The sequence below is a fragment of the Ranitomeya variabilis genome, chromosome 3, assembly GCF_051348905.1.
Source record: "Ranitomeya variabilis isolate aRanVar5 chromosome 3, aRanVar5.hap1, whole genome shotgun sequence".
Taxonomy (NCBI): domain Eukaryota; kingdom Metazoa; phylum Chordata; class Amphibia; order Anura; family Dendrobatidae; genus Ranitomeya; species Ranitomeya variabilis.
The window spans coordinates 637414052-637430343 of NC_135234.1; the positions used below are offsets into that span (position 1 = coordinate 637414052).

Sequence of the window (16292 nt, forward strand, 5' to 3'; positions counted from 1 at the left end):
CATAGCAGCGATCATCAGATCGCTGCTATGCAGCAGAATTGCAGGTGTGCTATGAGCGCCGACCACAGCTACCGGCGATCACTAACCATAGAGGTCACAAGGACCTCTATGATTACTATTTAGAAGCATCTCTGACCCCCGATCATGTGACGGGGGTCAGCGATGCGCTCATTTCCGGCCGCCCGGCCGGAAGCGCCGGTTAAAGGCCGCTGTCTGCGTTTAATCAAGATTTCACCCACTGCTATTGCGGGCACATGTCAGCTGTTCAAAACAGCTGACATGTCCCGGCTTTGATGCGGGCTCACCGCCGGAGCCCTGCATCAAAAAGGGGGATCTGACCTCGGACGTACTATCCCGTCCGAGGTCAGAAAGGGGTTAAGGAACTTATCTAGATGTGTGGTGAGCATTTTGAAACCCCAAGTGCTTCACAGAAGTTTATAACGTAGAGTCATAAAAATAAAAAAATTGTATTTTTCCTACAAAAATGATCTTTTCTGCCCAAAATTTCTATTTTCACAAGGGTAACAGGAGAAATTAGACCCGAAAGTTGTTGTTCAATTTGTCCTGAGTACGCCGATACCCTATATGTGGGGGTAAACCACTGTTTGGGCGCACAGCAGAGCTCAGAAGGGAAGGAGCGGTGTTTGAATTTTTCAATGCAGAATTGGCTGGAATTGAGATCGGACGCCATGTCGCGTCTGGAGAGCCCCTGATGTGCCTAAACAGTGGACATTCCCCACAAGTGACACTATTTTGGAAACTAGACCCCTTAAGGAACTTATCTAGATGTGTGGTGAGCACTTTGAACCCCCAAGTGCTTCACAGAAGTTTATAATGTAGAGCCGTGAAAATAAAAAATCTTTTATATTCCTCAAAAATAATTTTTTAGCTTGCAATTTTTTATTTTCACAAGGGTAACAGGAGAAATTGGACCCCAAAAGCTGTTGTCAAGTTTATCCTGAGTACTCCGATACCCCATATGTGGGGGGAATACTGTTTGGGCACACATCGGGGCTTGGAAGGGAAGTAGTGACGTTTTAAAATGCAGACTTTGATGGAATGGTCTGCGGGCGTCATGAGACATTAGCAGAGCCCCTGAAGTACCTAAACAGTAGACACCCCCCTCAAGTGACCCCATTTTGGAAACTAGACCCCCAAGGAGCTTATCTAGATGTGTGGTGAGCACTATGAACCCCAAAGTGCTTCACAGAAGTTTATAACGTAGAGCCGTGAAAATAAAAAAATCATTTTTTTTTAACAAAAATGATCTTTTCACCCCCAAATTTTTACTTTCACAAGGGTAACAAGAGAAATTAGACTATAAAGATTGTTGTGCAATTTGTCCTGAGTACTCTGATACCCCATATGTGGGGGGGACCATAGAAGAGTTTCAAAGGGAAGGAGCGCCGTTTTGGAATGCAAACTTTGATAGAACGGACTGCGGGGCGTCATGTTGTGTTTGCAGAGCCCCTGATGTGCCTAAACAGTAGAAAACCCCCAAAAGTGACCCTATTTTGGAAACGGGACCCCCCAAGGAGAATATCCAGATGGTGGTTAGCACTATGAACCCTCAAGTGCTTCACAGACGTTTATAACGCAGAGCCGTGAAAATAAAAAATCATATTTTTTCCACAAAAATGATGTTTTCACCCCAAAATTTTTACTTTCACAAGGGTAACAGGAGAAATTTGGACCACCAAAGTTGTTGTGCAATTTGTCCTGAGTACTATGATATCCTATATGTGGGGGGACCACTGTTTGGGCACATGGCAGAGCTCGGAAGGGAAGGAGCGTCGTTTTGGAATGCTGACTTTGATAGAATGGTCTGCGGACATCATGTTGCGTTGCAGAGTCCCTGATGTGCCTAAACAGTAGCAACTCCCCACAAGTGACCCCATTTTGGAAACTAGACCCCCAGGGAACATATCTAAATGTGTTGTGTGATCTTTGAACCCCCAGGTGTTTCGCTAAAGTTTAGAATGCAGAGCTGTGAAAATAAAAAATCTTTTTTTTTTCCACAAAAATATTTTTTTAGCCCCCAAGTTTTTTATTTTCCCAAGGGTAACAGGAGAAATTGGATGCAAAATGATGTTATCCAATTTGTTCTGAGTACGCTGATGCCCCATATGTGGGGGTAAACCACTGTTTGGGAGCACGGCAGAGCTCAGAAGGGAGGGAGCACCATTTGACTTTTTGAACGCAAAATTGGCTGGAATCAATGGTGGCGCCATGTTGCGTTTGGAGACCCCCTGATGTACCTAAACAGTGAAAATCCCCCAATTCTAACTCCAACCCTAACCCCAACACACCACTAACCCTAATCCCAACCCTAACCATAACCCTAATCACAACCCTAACCCCAACACACCTCTAACTCTTATCCAAACCCTAACCATAACCCTAATCCCAACCCTAACCCCAACACACCCCTAACCCTAATCCCAACTCTAATCCTAATCCCAACCCTAACCCTAATCCTAACCCTAACCATGACCCTAACAACATGTTGCAGAGTGCGTCTTCTTGCAGTCACCGCTGTAGTTACGAGAGCTTCAATCAGCAAGATATCTTGAGTAAACAGTATTTACTTCATACTGGATAAACATGAGATACAATTCAGTGTCACACAATCCGTGCACTGAGGCATATAACACATTCAAGAAGAAGAAAGAATAATCAGGAAGTAAGAAAAACAACCAACAACTGAGAGTTTCCCTCCCCACATTACAGCAAGTATATAACTTTACACATTATCGCCATCTGCTGTCTGGTTAGTATAAAGTCCTCCTTTCACTTATAATAAGTCCTAATCTGTTGCATATGCCAACACAACAAACCTAATCCCAACCCTAATCCAAACCCTAATCCCAACCCTGATCCTAATCCCAACCCTAACCCTAATCCCAACCCTAACCCTAATCCCAACCCAAATCCCAAGAGACCTCTAACCCTAATCCCAACCCTAACCATAACCCTAACCACAAACCTAACCCCAACCCTAACGCTAATCCCAACCCTAATCCCAATCCTAATCTCAACCCTAATCCCAACCCTACCCCTAATACTAACCCTAACCCCAACTTTAACCCTAACTTTAGCCCCAACCCTAACCCTAACTTTATCCCAACTCACTTTAGCCCAACTGTAACCCTAATGGGAAAATGGAAATAAATATATTTTCTTTATTTTATTACTTTTCCCTAACTAAGGGGGTGATCAAGGAGGGGTTAATTTACTATTTTTTTTTATTTTGATCACTGTCATAGGATCTATCACAGTGACCAAAATGAACCAATAGGAAAAATCTTCCTATTGTTGCCGGGTGCCGGCCGGCAGATCTCAGCGGCGCATGTGACCACCATTTTCTTACCGGAAGTAGATGCCAGCGGCCGTGAGGGGAAGCAGGAGGACCCAGGGACATCGGGAGACACTGGTAATAACGGGGGATCGGGGACCCTATTTCTCTGTCCTCTGATGTGCGATCACATCGGAGGACAGAGAAATTAAATGGCAAATCGCGCCTTTTTTTTGTGGTCCCCGTTATATGGTTAATAATAGCATCGCAACCTGGGGTTTTGGCTACCCCCGGCAGCCGAGACACCGGAGAAAATCTGACTCTGGGGGGCGCTATACACTTTTTCCCCAGCACCGTTAATTAACGGCGCTGTGGTTTAAGTACCCTTAACTACCACTGTTAAAAGGCGTATCGGCAGTCGTTAAGGAGTTAATCATAAACATAAGCTCTGGAGGCAGATTGAAAGAGTAGGTCATTTTTTGACAACACATTCCTTTTTAGATTTTCAAACGTGAGCGCTATAGAAAAAAAATGTCTCTTTTCACTCTGGGGGTGTGACTGTCTATGTTGCAAACAAGCCATAATAAATGCATGATTACAACCTGCATAAATTATTAAATGTATCTCTTAGACTTTTATTAGCGACACAGTGCGATGCATTGCCACACGTCGCACCTGTCGTGCGACGGTTGCGTCGTGTTGCGTTGGACCGTCGCCACCAAAAACGTTGCTTGTAACGTTTTTTGGTGCGTCGTCTGCAGCATTTCCGACCGCGCATGCGTGGCCGGAATTCCGCCCGTGCCTCCCCGCACATCACAATGGGGCAGCGGATGCGTTGGAAAACTGCATCCGCTGCCCCCGTTGTGCGGCGCTTTCACAGCTAGCGTCAGTGTGCCGCAACGTCGCATACGCTACTGTGAAAGTAGCCTTATGAATCTAGCTAAAGAGTGCCAGTGTTCATTAGTTCAGGTGTATTCCATCTCCGTGGAAGACCATGTGAGATCTCAGCAACAGGACGAACACTGAGATTCAGGCTAGGTGGGCAAAGATAGAGTTTAAAATTTTCAAAAAGACATTCTGACATGAATTTTCAAAGTATGTACACCAGCCACATCAAGTTTTAGGGATCTATTTAATTATATATGCACTTTAGTGAAATCTGATGACCTATCTGCTTTAAAAAGACTGTTTTGCATAAAGTTTAAATAAACATGTACAAGCAAGACAGTTTTTGCATTCTTAAAATGGGTTCTTCCTGCTGTATTAAAGGGGGTTATCTGGGGCTTGATGATCTACATGTTAGGTTACCATTTGTGATGTAGCAGTCACTGAGCGGGTTGGGGAACACTCAATTGGCAGCTATATTCCAATGCCAACAGCCATTTCTTCATTTAACACTTGTCCAGTTCTGATTTATTATACAATCATAAACCACTACAGGGCAGTTGAACATCACATACCTCACATACTGTCCATTTTAGGTGTGGTTGTGTTTGCACAACTCAATACCAGATGCCCGTCAGGTCACAATTCCCCAGACTCTGGGTTACCTGCTTAGCGGAATCTCAGGTTTCCAAGCCTAGCTTCATATGGCTCCTGTCAGTAGTCCAGGTCCTCAGTGCTCCCTGGACTTTACAGAGCTCCATCCAGCTCCAGTCTCACACATGGCCATCTCTCTCCATGTGGTGCAACCAGGAAACATATAGGACCTTCCTGACGTCACAGGAGCACACCCCCTGGGAGCTACAGTTAGGTTCATATATATTTGGACAGAGACAACATTTTTCTTATTTTGGTTATAGACATTACCACAATGAATTTTAACAAAACAGTTCAGATGCAGTTGAAGTTCAGACTTTCAGCTTTCATTTGAGGGTATCCACATTAAAATTGGATGAAAGGTTTAGGAGTTACAGGTTCATTTCTAGTACTTGGTTGAAAACCCTTTGTTGGCAATGACTGCCTGAAGTCTTGAACTCATGGACATCACCAGACGCTGTGTTTCCTTCTTTTTGATGCTCTGCCAGGCCTTCACTGCGGTGGTTTTCAGTTGCTGCTTGTTTGTGGGCCTTTCTGTCTGAAGTTTAGTCTTTAACAAGTGAAATGCATGCTCAATTGGGTTGAGATCAGGTGACTGACTTGGCCATTCAAGAATATTCCACTTCTTTGCTTTAATAAACTCCTGGGTTGCTTTGGCTTTATGTTTTGAGTCATTGTCCATCTATAGTATGAAACGATGACCAATCAGTTTGGCTGCATTTGGCTGGATCTGAGCCCACAGTATGGCTCTGAATACCTCAGAATTCATTCGGCTGCTTCTGTCCTGTGTCACATCATCAATAAACACTAGCGACCCAGTGCCGCTGGCAGCCATGCATGCCCAAGCCATCACACTGCCTCTGCCGTGTTTTACATATGATGTGGTATGCTTTGGATCATGAGCTGTACCATGCCTTCCCCATACTTTTCTCTTTCCATCATTCCGGTAGAAGTTGATCTTGGTTTCATCTGTCCAAAGAATGTTCTTCCAGAACTGTGCTGGCTTTTTTAGATGTTTTTTAGCAAAGTCCAGTCTAGCCTTTTTATTCTTGATGCTTATGAGTGGCTTGCACCATGCAGTGAACCCTCTGTATTTACTTTCATGCAGTAATCTCTTTATGGTAGATTTGGATATTGATACGCCTACCTCCTGGAGAGTGTTGTTCACTTGGTTGGCTGTTGTGAAGGGGTTTCTCTTCACCATGGAGATTATTCTGCGATCATCCACCACTGTTGTCTTCCGTGGGCGCCCAGGTCTTTTTGCATTGATGAGTTCACCAGTGCTTTCTTTCTTTCTCAGGATGTACCAAATTGGAGATTTTGCCACTCCTAATATTGTAGCAATTTCTCGGATGTTTTTTTTTTGTTTTCACAGCTTAAGGATGGCTTGTTTCACCTGCATGGAGAGCTCCTTTGACCGCATGTTTACTTCACAGTAAAACCTTCCAAATGCAAGCACCACACCTCAAATCAACTCCAGGCTTTTTATCTTTAGCTTAATTGAGAATGACATAACGAAGGCATTGCCCACACCTGTCCATGAAATAGCCTTGGAGTCAATTGTCCAATTACTTTTGGTCCCTTTAAAAACATGGTGGCACATGTTAAGGAGCTGAAACTCCTAAACCTTTCATCAAATTTTAATGTGGATACCCTCAAATGAAAACTGAATGTCTGAACTTCAACTGCATCTGAATTGTTTTGTTTAAAATTCATTGTGGTAATGTCTATAACCAAAATAAGAAAAATGTTGTCTCTGTCCAAATATATATGGACTTACAGTTAGGTCCATATATATTTGGACAGAGACAACATTTTTCTAATTTTGGTTATAGACATTACCACAATGAATTTTAAACAAAACAATTCAGATGCAGTTGAAGTTCAGACTTTCAGCTTTCATTTGAGGGTATCCACAATAAAATTGGATGAAGGGTTTAGGAGTTTCAGCTCCTTAACATGTGCGACCCTGTTTTTAAAGGGACCAAAAGTAATTGGACAATTGACTCCAAGGCTATTTCATGGACAGGTGTGGGTAATCCCTTCGTTATGTCATTCTCAATTAAGCAGATAAAAGGCCTGGAGTTGATTTGAGATGTGGTGCTTGCATTTGGAAGGTTTTGCTGTGAAGTAAACATGCGGTCAAAGGAGCTCTCCATGCAAGTGAAACAAGCCATCCTTAAGCTGCGAAAACAGAAAAAAACAAGCCGAGAAATTGCTACAATATTAGGAGTGGCAAAATCTACAGTTTGGTACATCCTGAGAAAGAAAGAAAGCACTGGTGAACTCATCAATGCAAAAAGACCTGGGCGTCCACGGAAGACAACAGTGGTGGATGATCGCAGAATAATCTCCATGGTGAAGAGAAACCCCTTCACAACAGCCAACCAAGTGAACAACACTCTCCAGGAGGTAGGCGTATCAATATCCAAATCTACTATAAAGAGAAGACTGCATGAAAGTAAATACAGAGGGTTCACTGCACAGTGCAAGCCACTCATAAGCATCAAGAATAAAAAGGCTAGACTGGACTTTGCTATAAAACATCTAAAAAAGCCAGCACAGTTCTGGAAGAACATTCTTTGGACAGATGAAACCATGATCAACCTCTACCAGAATGATGGAAAGAGAAATGTATGGCGAAGGCGTGGTCCAGCTCATGATCCAAAGCATACCACATCATCTGTAAAACACGGCGGAGGCAGTGAGATGGCTTGGGCATGCATGGCTGCCAGTGGCACTGGGTCACTAGTGTTTATTGATGATGTGACACAGGACAGAAGCAGCCGAATGAATTCTGAGGTATTCAGAGCCATACTGTGTGCTCAGATCCAGCCAAATGCAGCCAAACTGATTGGTCGTCGTTTCATCCTACAGATAGACAATGACCCAAAACATGAAGCCAAAGCAACCCAGGAGTTAATTAAATCAAAGAAGTGGAATATTCTTGAATGGCCAAGTCAGTCACCTGATCTCAACCCAATTGAGCATGCATTTCACTTGTTAAAGACTAAACTTCAGACAGAAAGGCCCAGAAACAAACAGCAACTGAAAACCACCGCAGTGAAGGCCTGACAGAGCATCAAAAAGGAGGAAACACAGCGTCTGGTGATGTCCATGGGTTCAAGACTTCAGGCAGTCATTGCCAGCCAAGGGTTTTCAACCAAGTACTAAAAATGAACATTTTATTTAAAATTATTGAATCTGTCCAATTACTTTTGGTCCTTTTAAAAACAGGGTGGCACATGTTAAGGAGCTGAAACTCTTAAACCCTTCATCCGATTTTAATGTGGATACCCTCAAATGAAAGCTGAAAGTCTGAACTTCAACTGCATCTGAATTGTTTTGTTTAAAATTCATTGTGGTATTGTCTATAACCAAAACTAGAAAAATGTTGTCTCTGTCCAAATATATATGGACCTAACTGTAACTGTATGTGGTTAACTAGTTCCACCCATCACTTTCTGGTCAACCCTTAAATCCATCCCTTTACAATCTACAAGACCGAGCCACCTGACCTGGATTCAGATCGCAACAGACCTCTGTCTGTGCAATACAAATCTGTCTCTCGTTATATCACTAGTTGATACATCACACACTGTAAAAGCCTTTGGAGTCTGACCTGTGGGTCGTCTCCTCCCAGCAGTAAAAATAAGCCATGCCAATTGCTGAAGTGCCCCTTTAATAAGGCTATAAATGCAAATTAGATTTATTAGCAAAATATACAAACTTTTTGCTGTTTGTAATAAAGTAATTAAGAAAAAACAATTTTTATTCAGTACACAACTAATATAATAAGTGGTTTCTCCAAACTCACCACAGAGTGGCACTTTCAATGACTACTGCAGAACTATTCAACCTTTAACTGTCATAACGTGCACCAAACTGGTTGTATAGCCAGATACTAGCTTCTGGCAACGTTACTGAGGAATCTTAGTCCATTTCCATTGGGCAATGTCCTTTAGTTCACTAATGTTTCTGGATTGTCAAAAGAGTAGTCCATAAAGTTAAGAAAATAGACCATTGCCTTGCTCAAACAAGGAAAAGGATACCAAAATGTACTAAATGTACTGAAGTTCTTAGAGATACAGATGGAAGTATAGTTCACAAGTTTAAAGTTAGTAGAATACTGTCTGCACTACCTGTACATGGCATAAAGAGGGAGCTATCAATGGATACTTTCAGATTCCTGAGAAGACAGAAACCTTCAAGTAACTAAAAAAACCTACAGCAAGATTTGGCATCTGAGATTTGAGATAGGCAAGGCAAGTAGTAAACACTGGAGATATCAGGAAATCCTAGGAAAACTCATTGTTTCTTCTGTGAAGAAACTGATGTTGGGTATCATTGGACATTCCAACAAAACAATCATCCAAAGCATTGCTCAAAGTAAATCAAGTGGCCATCACAGTCGCACAGCTTGAAAACAATAGAGTATCTTATGTGGGATTTTAAGAAGGCTGCTGCATCACACAAACCCAAGAATATTAGTGACATGGAGGCCATTTTCCATAAGTGATGGGCTAAGATTCTTCAGGAACCCTGCCAGAAGTTGAAGTCTGGCTTTGCTTCATCACATTTCAAGCAGTATGTAACAGCCAAAGAATACTACTCTACTTAGTACGGTACTAATGTCATGAAGGCATTGAATAATTCTGACACTGCCCTAGTCATTAAAGTTGCATTATGCGTTGAATTTTGAGAAACCACTTTTTATATTAGTAGTGTTGAGGTATCTAAACTGTGCTTGTTTGATTTATTGCAAACAGCAGAATGTTTGTATATTTTGTAATAAAAAATCATCAAAAGTTTTACTGCAAATAATCAACAGCGTCACAGAAACGTGCTGCGAAAAAAAGATACATGTTAAGATTTGAGATAAATGAAACGTGAAGCGACCAGGAAGACATTATCCTCCATTGCTGTCATATTCCAGAACAGCAACCTCCCTGGAGGCCCAGATGAACAAAATGATAAGTGCTCAGAGACATGACAAGGTAAGGAAGGCTGAAACCTGACCAGCATTGTACAAGGCACAGAAGATGAAACATCAAGACTTGGCCAAGAAATATCTGAAGAAGATTTCTCAAAGGTTTTACGGACTCATGATATGTGATTCTTGATGGACCAGATGGATGGGCCCATAGCTGGATCAGTAATGAGCACAAACCTCCACTTTGACTCAGACACCAGCAAGGTGGAGGGTACTGGTATCTGGTGTTATTAAAGGTGAGCCAGTTAGACGCTTCAGGTTGAAGATTGACTCAAAAATCAACTCCCAAGGCTATTGCCAATTTTTAGGAAACACTTTATTCTAGCAGTGATACAGGACAAAGTCTGCATCTTTCAAGAAGAAAACCATGATTTTAATGCAGGAGAATGCTCCACCAAATGCATCGCAGTTGTCACTGCTTGGCTAGCCAGTAAAGGCCTTAAAGATGAAAGAATAATGACAAGGCCACTTCCTCACCTGAGAAAAAACTCTATTGAGAACTTGTTGGCCCTTCGTAATTGGGATATTTATGCTGAAGGAAAAGAGCACACCTCTCTGAACATACACAGTGTCTGGGAGACTGTGGCTGGTGCTGCCCAAAAAGTTGATTGCCAACATATTAAGAAACTGACAGACTCCATGTATGGAAGACATATGACTGTTATGGAAAAAAGGGGGTCTATATTGGTCACTGTCACTGATATTTTGTATTGAAATGCTTTATGAAACTTACTTTTGTACATTTTGCGTTCTCACTTTAACAGATGAAAAATTCAGAGGCGTAGCTAGGGGTTCTGCTAAGGGAACAGGTGTGAAACATCTGAGTGAGCCCCAAACCAGTTAACCGTGTGTACAACTACTGAGGCACAGCCTAATAAATATCAGTGGTGCACAACATATGATATTACAATGGGGTTATTGATGGTGACTTACAAGTGACGTTCTTTCTTATGGAGTCGTTCACTTTTCCCGTCTTTTCTACCTGGCCAAGACCAACATAACAAATTTTTGCAGCCACGACTAGTCTCCAGAGTTTACAGTATAGATACATTTCACAGCTCACATTTCCAGCACCGTCCCCATCTATTCCCAACATGCACAAATGCCTTATCATGCTGTCACCGCAGCACTGCTGCCGTATGTGTCCCTATTACTGATACAATAATGTCCACCACTGTGCCTCTTACAAAGAAAAATGCCTACCTTTGTTCCCTTGTAAAATTATGCAATACAAAATATTAATGACCTGTTCAAATGTGTTAGAAAACAGTGCCCACATTTTGCCCCTAGAAAGTAATAATTCCTCCAGTGTACACATTTGACAGTCACAATACCCTGATTACTTGTATAACAAGTATTCTTAAGTGCTCCACTTAACATTTAATAATGTCCCAAGTCCTCCCATATGTAATTCCCCTCTACACAGCATGATGCCCCCACAGCTCCCACAAAAACAGCATGTTGAACCCACAGCTCCCTATACACAGCATGATAGGCCCCACGGTACCCCCTGTCACTCTATTTCAGCCCCTACTTACCCCCCCAAATGTGACAGCTCTCAGTAGCCCCTACTGTATGATGGCCTCCAGTACACACCCACTGTATCATGCCCCTTAGTAGCCACCTACACTTTATCATGGCCCCAGTAGACCATCCACATTGTATGGTGGCCCCCAATATTCTCCCACACTGTAAGATGGCCTCAATATTCCCCTACACTGGAAGATGGCTCCCAGTAGTCCCCTAACACTGTATGGATGCCCCAGCAGTCCGTCCACACTGTATGGATGGCCCTCAATATCCCCCCACACTGTATGGTTGGCCCTTAGTATTCCCCAACACTGCATTATGTCCCCAGTATCCTCCCTCACTGTATGCATGGCACCAATTAGGCCCCCAACACTGTACGATGGCTCCCAGTATTCCCTTCACATTGTATGGATGACCCTAGAAGCTGCACCACACTGTATGATGGCCCACAGTTTCCTTCCACACTGTCTGATGGCCCCCAGTAGTTCCCCCACACTGTATGATGGCCCCCAGTATGCTCCAAACACTGTACGGATGGTCCCCAGTAGTCCTCCCACACTGTATGGATGGATCAAGTAGTCAACTCACAATGTATGAGTGGCCCCCAACAGTCCCCATTGATGTGTTGCTCTCTTTATGCACTGAAGATGGCACTTTCCCTAAGTTTTTCCAGCAAGATTGTGCACCACCACATTGTGGGTGTCAGGTCCGAGCATTCCTACATGAACAGTTCCCTGGAAAGTGGATTGGTCATGGTGGGCCAGTTGAATGGGCCAAGGTCTCCCAATCTGACCCCCTTAGACTTTTATCTTTGGGGTCATCTGAAGGCAATTGTCTTTGCTGTGAAGATACGAGATGTGCAGCATCTGAAACAAGGGATACTGGAAGCCTGTGCTAGCATTTCTTCTGTGGTGTTGCTAACAGTGTGTCAAGAGTGGGAGAAGAGGACTGCATTGACAATCCAACACAATGGGCAGCACTTTGAGCACATTTTATAAGTGGTCATAAACTTGTAAATAACTCATGAAAGAATAAAGTTACGTTACAACCAAACACACCATTGTTTTTCTTGTGAAATTCTCAATAAGTTTGATGTGTCACATGACCCTCTTCCCATTAGAAAAAATAAAGTTGGATCCAAAATGGCCAACTTCAAAATGGCCGCCATGGTCACCACCCATCTTGAAAAGTTTTCCCCCTCCCATATCCTAATGTGCCACAAACAGGAAGTTGATATTACCAACCATTCCCATTTTATTTAGGTGTATCCATATAAATGGCCCACACTGTACTTGAGTGTATGAAGTAACTCATCTTGTAGAATACTCACATATAGCTCAACATTGAGACCACCATTGATCCTCATCAAGTATCCAATGCCTTTAGCTGTGAAACAACCCCATATCATCAGGCATCCTACACCGATTTTTAAAGTTCCTTCAATTTCTCGATCCATTGACCCCTTTTCCCCCTGTTTCTTTCAGACCCATTTGCACCCATCAGAGCCTTGTGCTTTGACTTTCGTCTAGTCACTCCAAATCCCTGTTTCTGATCTTCTATTGTTCTGTTTTAGTGCTTTTTTGCAAACTCAATCTGACGGTTCTTATGACGATATTGAAGTTGAGACTTCTTCACAATTTTACGGGCCACCATTCCAGACTTGCGTAACATGCATCGCATGGTGCTTGAATGGACGTCTGTGATCTCACTAATACGAAACATATGATTCACCCTTATTGCTGTATATGTCATGCCAGAACTTATACACCTAGTGATAAGCCTACTCGTTGACTACGATATTTTGCCTGGAGGTCCACCTCTTGGCTTTTGAATGGATGGATGGACTTAATTTTGCATTCTTCCAACTGTCGTATATACAGTTGTGTGAAAAAGTGTTTGCCCCTTCCTGATTTCCTATTCTTTTCCATGTTTGTCACATTTAAATGTTTCAGATAACTGAACAAATTTAAATATTAGGCAAAGATAACACAAGTAAACACAAAATACAGTTTTTTAGTTTCAATAAATTTTATTTTCATAAACAAAGTGAATTTACAACAGACTCCCACGCAGGGGATTATATTATACTTATATCACAGAAGTCATATGTATATAAACATAACTTCACAAACATAGACACGACAAGACATAGACAAAGGGTCAAATACATAAGGGGAAAGAGGGTAGTAGAAGAGATGCTAAACCGTACTTAACATTGGTATGCAACTAGATCGTACGACGAGGCGGAGGGTTGTTTTTTTTTGTAATAAATTTCACCAATCCTCTTCTCCTGCTACAGCGGTTCATCTCCCGTCTGTGAAGCCAATCTAACTCCATTCCTTAAATGTTAATATCTTCATCGTGGTATCAGTTATTTGCATTCTCATATAGACAAGGTTAAAGCCTGGCTGAGGTTTAGATTAGAGTCCAGTTCCAACCATGGTTCCCAGATTAGGTAAAAAGCGTTCCACATGTCGTTTCTTGTAGCTTGTATACGTTCATATAAAAGGATTGTATTCATGCTGTCTCTAACTAACGACATAAAGAGTGAAGGCGATTTCCAATTGGCAGCTATGTGTAGTTTAGTGGCCATGCAAAGTTGTCCCACCAATTTATGGAACTTGTTAGAGAAGCCAGGGTACTTAGCTCCCATTAGGAAGACGGCTGGTTCAAGTTGTATTGCTTTGCCATACATTCGTTCTATTGTAAATTTGACCTTTTGCCATAGGGCTAAAACAACTGGACACTCCCACCAAATGTGCTTCATGTCTCCTACAAGGCCACAACCTCTAAAACATTTGTCTGTAATGTTCGGGTAAATGGCGTGAAGTCTACTCGGGACTTGGTATGTTCGATGGAGAACTTTGAGGGACGTTTCCACCAGGGAAGTCAGGTAACTACCTTTAGAAAGTGCGTCACAACTTTGCTGCCATTTCTCTAAAGTCATGTCAATACCCAGATCCTCTTCCCACTGTTTCATATATTTTAATTTTTCATCCCCATGTAAAACGTTTAAGGATGAGTATAACAAGGAGATAGTTCCCTTTCCGAGTGGATCGTCTAGACACCTCTGTTCAAAACTAGTAGCACGAAATGGGGTCTTATGTTGTATGATCTGTTCTGCGAAATGGAATATCTGACAAATACGTAGAGTTTCCCTAGCAGGTGGTGTGTGTTTTTGCATAAATTCCTGTTTGGTTTGTATTACATTAAAGGGTGAGCTAAGATGTTTTAGGATAGTTATTCCATTAGTCACCCACAAGGCGAAAGGGCGGGGATCGAGTCCAGGTGAAAACATGGGATTATGGAAGAGGGGGATTAGCGGAGAGGACCTGGACTGGAGATTAAATTTAAATCTCTCCTTCCTCCAAAGGATTAGAGAGTGGGCAGTAAATGGTGCTGTCATATGAAGACCTTGTGGAAGCTTCTGTGTAGACCATATAAGACTATATAAAGAAAATGGGCTCAAAAAAGAAGATTCTACAAAATACAGTTTTAAATGAAGGTCCTTATTATTAAGGGAAAAAGAAATCCAAACCTGTAGGGCACTGTGTAAAAAGTGATTGCCCCCTAAACCTAATAACTGATTGGGCCACCCTTAGCAGAAACAACTGCAATCAAGCTTTTGCAATAACTGGCAATGAGTCTTTTTTAACACTCAGGAGGAAAATTTTGGCCCACACATCTGTGCAGAATTTTTGCAATTCAGCCACATTGGAGCGTTTCCGAGCAAGAACCACCTTTCTAAGGTCATGCCAAAGCATCTCAATTGGATTAAGGTCACAATTTTGTTGTTTCATAAGCCATTCAGAGGTGGACTTTCTGGTGTGTTTTGGATCATTGTCCTGCTGCATAACCCAAGTGCGCTTCAGCTTGAGGTCACGAACAGATGGCCAGACATTCATCGTCAGGATTTTTTGGTAGACAGCAGAATTCATGGTTTTACAGGTCCTGAAGCAGGAAAACAGTCCCAGACCATCACATTACCATCACCATATTTTACTGTTGATATGATGTTAATGTTGTGAAAAGCTGTGTTACCTCTATACCAGATGTAATGGGACATACACCTTCCAAAAAGTTCAACTTTTGTCTTGTCAGTAGTGTTGAGCATTCCGATACCGCAAGTATCGGGTATCGGCCGATATTTGCTGTATCGGAATTCCGATACCGAGATCCGATACTTTTGTGGTATCGGGAATCGGTATCGGGATCGATATTAATGTGTAAAATAAAGAATGAAAATAAAAAATATTGATATACTCACCCTCTGACGCGCCCTGGTTGTAACCGCCAGCCTCCGTTCATAAGAATGAGCGCTTGAAAGTCCACGGGCACGTGACCGCTCCGCGACCAATCACAGGCCGCGACGTCATCTAAGGACTTTCAAGCGCTCATTCTTATGAACGGAGGCTGGCGGTTACAACCAGGGCGTGTCAGAGGGTGAGTATATCAATATTTTTTATTTTTATTCTTTATTTTACACATTAATGTGGATCCCAGGGCCTGAAGGGGAGTTTCCTCTCCTTCAGACCCTGGGAACCATCAGGATACCTTCCGATACTTGGTGTCCCATTGACTTGTATTGGTATCGGGTATCGGTATCGGCGATATCCGATACTTTTCGGGTATCGGCCGATACTATCCGATACCGATACTTTCAAGTATCGGACGGTATCGCTCAACACTACTTGTCAGTCCACAGAGTATTGTCCCAAAAGTCTTGGGCATTATCAAGATGTTTTCTGGCAAAACTGAGACAAGCCTATATTCTCTTATTGCTTAGCAGTGGTTTTCATCTTGGAACTCTGACATGCAGGCCATTTTTGCCCAATCTCTTTCTTATGGTGGAGTCATGAACACTGACCTTAATTGAGGCAAGCAAGGCCTGCAGTTCTCTGGATGTTCTGTGGGGTCTTTTGTGACCTCTTGGGT

General features: G+C 42.5%; 1 protein-coding gene across 1 annotated transcript in view; it reads left to right on the forward strand.

Annotated features, from left to right (window-relative positions):
* The window catches only part of GDF11 (growth differentiation factor 11), a 577262-nt gene that overhangs the window by 382166 nt on the left and 178804 nt on the right, over positions 1-16292 (forward strand). The window lies entirely within an intron of this gene.